Here is an 8,985-nt window from a genome sequence, read left to right as displayed (position 1 = left end):
TGTTTTCTTGTGTAAAGTGCCATCTGCTGGCTACAGGTGGAATTACCCATGGCAAAAAGAGCTACCATTTTTAGCTAATAGCATGCTAGAAAATGGAGTGCACTGTAATTTGAGTGCAGAGCTACTCAGAACAGGTCCAGTGATGGTTTGATGTGACGAGGAAGCAACCAACAAAGAAAGTAATCAGTATTATTCAACGAAGCTACTCCATCCATCCATCCATCCATCCATCCTGCAGCTGGTGGGTCCACAGAAGGACGGCCTCATGGCTCTAACCGGACCTGTTGGTCTCTCATAAGGGGCTTCTGAACCACTCTTTATCTGACCCGTCACCTAGGACCTGTTTGCCCTGGGAGACCCTACCAGAGGCACGAAGCCCCCGACAACAGAGCTCCAGGATCTTTCGGGTGCTCAAACCCCTCCACCACGTTAAGGTGGCAGTTCCAGGAGGGCTACTCCCGGTTTATTTTTTCTATAGGAAACATTAAAAGAAAACGCTCAAAAGTCAGTTTTGCCTGACTCCCTCCATTAAAATACCTGTTTATTTTGACTATAATTATACTATAGCTTTGTTTTTGTTTTTTACTGAGCATTATTTATATGCAGTTGTGCTCAAAAGTTTACAGACCATAGCAGAATTTTTAGATTTAAAAAAAAGAATATGAGAGATAACACAAAACGTTTTATGCACTCAAGAGTTAGTGACTGTGTGAAGCCATTTATAGTGAAACAAAATGACCCTGATCAAAAGTTTAACGTTTTTAAGTTGTCAACAAGGCCAATGTCGGCCTATGATGAAATTCTGCCTGGGTTTGTAAACCTTTATGAAAAAGTGTATATAAAAAAACAAACATTTTTTGCCATGAAATGTAAACCTCTTTACAAAACTTGAGTCTACATTTTACTGAAAACTGATTGTGAAACAATGGATTATTGGTTTGAGCATCAAATAAAGACAGAGGCAATAAATAACACAGAAAACATCATTTCACTCTCACTTGAAGGACATGATTATAGAAAGTCATCAGTTTACAAATGTTGACCGTTGTGGTCGATAATATCGTATTTGTATGGAACTAGAATTAGTCTTTTAGTCATGTATTTTTTCTGTTTATTTTTTGTTTTCATCATGGTTAGATTATGATCGTAATAACATCTCACTGTGATTCATAGCTTCTGTCCCAACAAAAGAGTTTTAATATTCACAGATCATGTTACAGCCCAGATGGATAAAGAGCCCGTTTTGCTAACATGCAGCTGAAGCCTCTGACAGCTTCTCTTGTGAAGTCGCTCGTCATCTTTGGATAATTATCATGAAATCGATGAACTACTGTACAATCTTCAAAGAATGGTTGACACTCATATTAAGACGACCATACTGCACTTTATTATGCAGACTGTGCCCTTCCCACGATGTTGTCCAGCGTCTACATGAACATATCATTGTGGTCTAACCTGCATAATATATATAGATATAGATATAACCTCCAGCCGTCGATCTTGAAGTTCCATAAAGGAGAAGTTCTGCTGGACTCAAACCCGACAAAAACAGTATGATCATCTCCCAGTCGGTGATTCCTGTCGTACATAAATGACATCAGGGAGCTATTACCTGTACCTAATTCTGACCAAACACATCCTTCAACCCCTGCATGCCTTCCTTGTTCAGTTCATAACTATGTCTTCCTGGGACTTTTTTGGATTCATCCAGACCACTGCAGACTCCCACAAGAGCTGAGGTTTTGGGAATTCTCCAAGCTGGTTATCTAATCACCACAATTGGCTCCAACACGTCAACCTGAATCATCCTCACACTTTTTTTTAAACTGCTTCTTAAACATTATAAGCGTATAATAACTATAGTAAGCCTGCAATAAGAATCAAACCAACTGACTGTCCAACTAAATAACTGATAACAAATGCAAATAAGATAAAAAGAGAAAGAATAGCTTCATCCATTAGGGACTCAAATCTGTGTGAAAATGAAGGAAAATCCACACAGTCACGATTAGAGGATGAAATGTTGTTGAGGCAGCACATGTGAGAGTGTGATGCATAGTAGTTATGACTTTAGCTTGTAGTGCTGTTGTAAACGTCTGAATAAGTGAAATCACAGGATTCGCTGTGAAAATGCGTTTCTGAGCCTGGAGTGTGGCCTGTGGACTGCCAAGGGTTTACAACTACACAAACAGCCCATGCCTCCTACTTGGTTTCACACCAGATTCACCACGAATCAAAGCTGTGTGTTTATAGCCAGAAGGAGGGCTTTTATTGTGTTCAACAACTTAAACATTATTGAATCACAAGTCCAAGCACATTGCTTTTTTTTTGTTTATTGAACTATTTGTTTGTCCAGCTTTTTCTGCTTTATCTGGGGCAGGGTCAAGGAGACGGCAGTGTTAGCAGAGACTTCCCTTATCCAGACACACTTCCTCCTGTTCTTTACTGGGAATGTGAACGTACTGTGCTCATACAAGGGCTTAGAAGAGCATCCAGGCACCATACTACTATAGCAGCTCAATTCACTTTATATGAATATCAGATACACTGAAAAGCCACACATTATTAAAAGACACTTAAAACAGTGCATAGGTGGCTGCAGACGTCTTCATACTTACAGTTAATTTACGTCAGAAATAGCAGCTCATTTCATAGTGGATATAACGCGCTGCTTCTTGATCAGCCAACTGATGAAGAATTTTATTGTCAGGCAACCAAAACACCTCAGGGTTTGGGGAATGTACTTCAAACAGAGGACTCGCAAATCAAAATAAAGTGGCCATTATAGAACAGAATGAAGTTCCTCCTCCTCGACATTCAAATCACACACGGAACAAAGACTTTCCTCATCTGGGAGGCCTTTGAACTTGCCCAACTCCACTGCCAGAGACAACGCGCCAGTTCTCTGTTGGGTACAGAGGGACCTTTGTAGTGTGGATAGATCCAGCTAAATGCATGGTTCTGTTTCATATTCCTCCTTAAAGCAATACTAAGCAACTCATGACCCCAGAGGCCATAAGTGTCACTGCAGGTGTCGTAGCATGTTTGTGTTTTTTTGCTCATTGTCTGTGAGAGTAAATACTACGCTGACAGAAAAGACAAAGGGAGAGAGGGATATTGTACATTGTGCCACAACCCTTTTACACAATGGAGATCATTTTTATCACGCAAACTCGGCTGATAATACTGTTAAAGTGGCGCTAACCCACAGCTAGCTTTGCCCGTTAGCCTGCTAGCATCTTCTTTGTGATTCTATTAGCGTGTATTGGTGACTCTGGGTCAGAGCAGGGAAAGTTGACTGCATGGTTTTCTGGCCAGAGACTCCAGGGGGAGATGAAAGACCCCCCAATCATCCCATCAACATTTGTATTACCCCCAGAGGAACTACGAAAAGGATTTATTAAGGCAAACAAATTACTTATTACTGCTTTAAAGGGACTATACAGAGTTTAAAAATGTTAAAATTAAGTATTTTCCTCCCCCTACATGTTTCAACATTGTCCTAAGGTGTAGAATGAGCTCAGACTTATTCACCACAACTGCCTCTAAAATCCTGCACTGTCACTCAAAAAGGTGCTAATTCAAGTGCCGTCATGCACGAGCTTAATATAGAAGGTGCAGTTACACATATGGCCTGAGGTGCCAGTAGTGAGTGTAAAATGGCTAACTTGCATCTAGCCCCTTTAAAGTGCGTTAAATGTTTTAGCTTTGTTTTGTTTGTTTTTATTGATCATGTAAAATGACATTGCCTCCTGCTTCTATATAATATAATTGAATCTCAGATTGAAAAGGCCATTTCCTTGTACAAGAGGTCATTAACAATGTCCTTTGTACTCTATGATTCTGTGATGACTATCAAACCAACTGCTTTTCCAAACTGGCTTGTAAATGTGTTTGAACTAGTCATGACATCAGACATAAAAAATGTCCTTGAATGGCTGCCTGTAAACCATAAAAAGTGATATACACAGGTATGTTCTCATGCAGAGCAGTAATCAGACGTCTGCGTGCATCACTACTGGCCGAGCGCAGAGTCTCACATCTGCCGTTTGACATTTTTGTCGTTTTAAAGTTGCTCCAAACGACATTCCGAGAAGATAAATGACTAAACATTCCCCCGACACGTGATGGAAAATGTATGTGCAGCGTTTGCAGCACTAGTATCAATTTTCAGTTGAACAATAACGTACATAATATTGCATTTGAATCGGCGAAAATAATGATATTTTCCTATCCAACTTTATTGATAATGCATTTTGAATAATACTACCAAAGTGTATCATTCTTTTACAGTTCATTAAAGGGTCACATGTGTACGTCGAGAAATCAGAGTGTCATGTTATGTTGACCTTGATCCTTTACAACAGGGGTGGACAAGTTTGTGTCATGGAGGGCCGATTTTCTTCATTGCCAAAACACCAAGGGCCGAAACTCAACAATTGTAGCCCAAAGTAAAGCACATTTTTTTCTACAAATATATGTTTTGCACATAATATATGACCTAATGGGGTGTTTTGCTGGGAAATGTGAAAATATTGACAGTATTTTCCACATTTTAGAGTCCTTTTCACGTATTTGTTCTATGATTTATGAATAAATGTTTCTTCAAAGTTCTCTTGGGGGGCCAAAGGTTTTATGCTGGAGGGCCGGATTTGGCCTGACGTTGCCTACCCATGCTTTACAAGATTCCTCTGCACTGACCATTCTGTGCAAAACCTCTCACTCCTCAATGGAAAGTGGAGGGACCGTAAGTGCTGCCCAGCCCCGCTGTTAAATCCCACTTGAATGGACTTGAATGGACTGCTGTTGTCACTTAGTTAAAACAGGGGACACGGTGAGATGGTAAAACCTTTTTCTAATGGCTGAGTATGGAGTGGCCCTGCAGTGAGCGCACTGAGGTAAAGTGATGAAAGGAGGAGAAATGGCAGCTTGCCTCAGAGGGAAGACCTCAATTCTATTACAGAGCCTTAATTTAAAATGTGGCTCTTTAACTTTCTTTTTCTCTTGTCTAACGTATCCTTCTCCACAAACACAGCCACGCAAAAGCTGACGGGATGCTGAACCTGGGAAATGTACTTTGCTGAAATACTAAATTGATCAAATATTTCAAAAAAAGAAAAGTCGTAAAGTCATATCTGAATGCCATCACTCACGCTGCCTGATTGTATGCACCGTCTCTGACAATTCGTTTCCCCCCCGCTGCACCTGCAATAAAGACGTTTTACACATCCGCATACAGACGAGACATCCCCCAATTTGCATTTTAAGTTCAATGAGCAGAAAATAAATCCGGTCGAACAACATCTGACTGCATAAAACCCGGCTTCATGGAGGATTCCGCCGAACCTGCACTTCCCGGTACTTCCTCTATTGACATTGACTGGTCTTTGATTATCTTCCCTTTCATCAGTTCTGTTCTCCCCCTGAATCCTCTTTGTATTTTAATGAGAAGACACTGGGCAAATACACGCTGTGGTCTGGCTTCACACCATCTAACCAACCACGGCGAACAAACTTGTCAAAGTAATTGGATCTTTATTCTTAAAAAAACCCCGAAACAAACAAACAATGTGGGGTGTGTGGAGTGCCATAATTATTGTCAGCGGACCTGGTGTAAAACGTAACCTTGCAGGAGGTGATGAGTATATAGCCGAAAATAGGTCTGAATATTATTAACAAATTGACTTATTGAGAACTACTAGAATTACAGGTCACGTCGCTTTCGGGTAAAAAGACATTCCATCTGTGGATTTTAATGAAGTTTTCGTGTGAATAAATACAGTTGTGCTCAAAGGTTTTCAGACCCTGGCAGAATTTCATCACAGGCCATCAAAAAAGCCGACTGTGGCTTATGGAGGTGGTTCACTGATGCCACTGGCTCCAGCAGAATAATAGTCTAGTACAAAAATCTGAAAATTGAACTTTTGTGGTTCTGAAATGTTAGGGGTTGGCAACTATGTTTTTTATGTTAATATAAGATATTGGTGAACATATTTCATGAATATGCCACTCGCGTATCGCCTTCGTTTGTTTTTTATTGAAGAAATAAGAAGAGAATGTTTTCCCGAAAAGTTGCATTTTCAGCCATGCACTATCTGTCAGAAAACATGACATATCTGCAATAATGAACAACATTTTCTCATGAAATTTGCACTGTATGTGTAGTTTGACATGAGATCACCTCACATGAAATCTTAGCTTTATAAGTTTAAAACTAAACAGTTTGTGTCAGTTTTTTCAGAGTGGAAACAAGATGGCTACCCTAACTAAATTGGCTGGTACTCAGTTCAATTGCATCTAGTGGTAGTAGCAGTATCTCTATAATTATGCCAGATTTTCTGAAATAATTCACACCGTATAAAGACTTCATCCACATTTTTAACAGGAATAATGGGCCGCTTTACCATTAGATTATATACAGAACCTTCTCCACCACTACCACAAAAGACTCCAAACTGTCACTGATGTTAAAGGGGTCAATACACAGTATTAAAACTGAGGTATGTAATCTTTTGATCTGGGTCATTTTGGTACTTTCTTTTTTCATTATGATTCAAAAAGAGAAAACTCAGTTGGGTTCACACAACCACTTAACTATGAGTGAAAAAAGGTGTTATCTTTCATATTCTTAAATAGCAAAACTGTATTTACACATTTATGTGATTTATACATAATATATTTCAATCTCAGGTGAACCATTGTTTACACTGCACCTCATTAAAGTGATTCAGTAGTTTTATCCTACTAGAACGTAACACTTTAAAGACTGCATAATGTATTATAAATGTGACAGTATTCCCGGTAAAATCTTCATGCCAGGCAGAATCAAAGCTGTGTCTATGTTGCTTCAGATTACACAACATTTCATCATCTCACAAGTGAATGGTCAGCTCTTATCATAGTGTGTTTGTGGTTTCAAACCTGAGCCAGAATGTGCCAGAGAAAGAACTGCACCCTGCTGTCCTGTGAGTGGGCGCACCCTGACACTTCATAAACAAATGTTCCTTTTGTCCCGAGCATACTACTTCTGTCACATTCTCACATTCCATTATGAAATCATTATTGCACTGGAGAATGCGTTCACTTCAATACTTAAATGTACAAAGATGAATAAAACACATCTCACTGTGCTGCTTTGATATTCTGCTTGGTTTCTTAGACGGAGGGAAGATCAGCTTGACCTCGGCTTGAGCACTGTAGCAGTCTGAACGCAGAACACAGTCAGGAGAAGCAAAGACCTCGTGCCATCACCAAGGTGATTAGTTAGCCTTTGGAAAGAGAAGAGAATGCGTTTCAGCCCACAGTGTATCAACAGGAAGCAGGCAGGAAGTGAAAGGGCTTTATGACCATGCAATCAAGAGCCGTTTGTCGACTACGCAATAGGCAGAAGAAGTTGAAGTGCATAACGCCAGTGCTTTGAATGGAAGAATGTTTTTTCTTTTTCTTTTTTGTATTAATCCAGCTGTTTGGGATTTAGGAGCTGCCAGTTGCACAAATAATTCAAACCACCAAAATTGCACTTGAATAGCATGCAGAGTACACTGATTCAATATTTCTGTTCATTGTATTAGGTCACTCCATTAGAGCACATTCTTAAGATATGAATACTCTTCAAATCCCATTTACACATGAAGTAGGATTTGATATACACAGTAACGAAATGTGAAATGACTTTAGGCCATGATGCTGGGTTCACTGTTTGGCCAATACATTTATGTTACACGTCTGTCTTCAGCACCATGGACAGCGCCCTTTTCAAGTACAGTGAGAACCATATGTTTACATACACTTCATAAAAAGACATATTTGCATTTCCCCCCCTCACTGTCTGACATGAAACCAGAATTAACTTTTATTTTTATTAGGTCAATTAGAATTCAAACAAAAAAGATGTATATATATAGAGGATAGAATTTTCTCCACATGTTTTACAAAACCAAACGTTTACATACATTTCATTAATATTTGGTAGAATTGCCTTTATTTTGGATCAAATGTTTTGGATTTTCTTCCACAAACTTCTCACAATAGTTGGCAGGAGTTTTGGTCCATTCCTCCAAACAGAACTGATGTAACTGAGCCACATAGTCCACCTTGCGTACGCATGCCTTTTCAGATCTGCCCACACATTTTCAATTGGACTGAGATCAGGACTTTGTGATGACCACTTCAAAACATTGACTTTGTTTTCCTTAAGCCACTTTGTAACCAGTTTGGCAGTTTGCTTTGGGAGTTGTCCATTTGGACACATCTGCGCCCAACCTTTAACTTCCTGGCTGATGTCTTGAGACGTGGCTCCAATATGTCCAGATAATGTTCTTCCTTCAGGATGTCATCTATTTTGTGAAGTGCACCAGTCCCTCCCACAGCAAAACAACCCCACGGCATGACGCTGCCCCCCCTGTATTTCAAAGTTGGGATGCCCATGTCAGCAGGACTTGTTTCACTCTGGATAATGAAACTATTACTAGCTTCAGCATCTTCACCAGGTCTTTTGCATTTGTTCTTGGGTTAATATTCACACTTCAGACACAGCACGTTCATCTCTGGGACACAGACCCCGCCTTTTGTCTGATCTGTGTGATGACTGGACACTTACATCATTGTTTGAACCAATGGACCTGAACCTTCAAGTGTCTTGAAAGTGGACCCAAGGATAAACCAGACTTGTGCTTCCGAGAACGTGACATCGTGATCTGGGCTTTCATTAACTGTTTAAATGTATAGTAGGCTTAGTGTATGTAAACATATGGTTCTCACTGTATACGGCACCTAAAGCTCTATTTTTGGTGGATTCAGTTTAGTGATTACACTGTATATGCCGTTGATAGTTGCACCCCTATTTTGACACATCTATCGAGCACCCATGCAATGTCCTCAAACTATGTATTCAACAGCAGACCCATCCAATTATGTGTCTTTGTTTTATTTATTTTTTGCCAATGCATTTCCATTTTATTTTACATATACATTTAAGTGCTGACT

The sequence above is a fragment of the Gobius niger genome, assembly GCF_951799975.1.
Source record: "Gobius niger genome assembly, chromosome: 2".
Taxonomy (NCBI): Eukaryota; Metazoa; Chordata; class Actinopteri; order Gobiiformes; family Gobiidae; genus Gobius; species Gobius niger.
Note: the sequence above shows the minus strand (reverse complement) of the source record.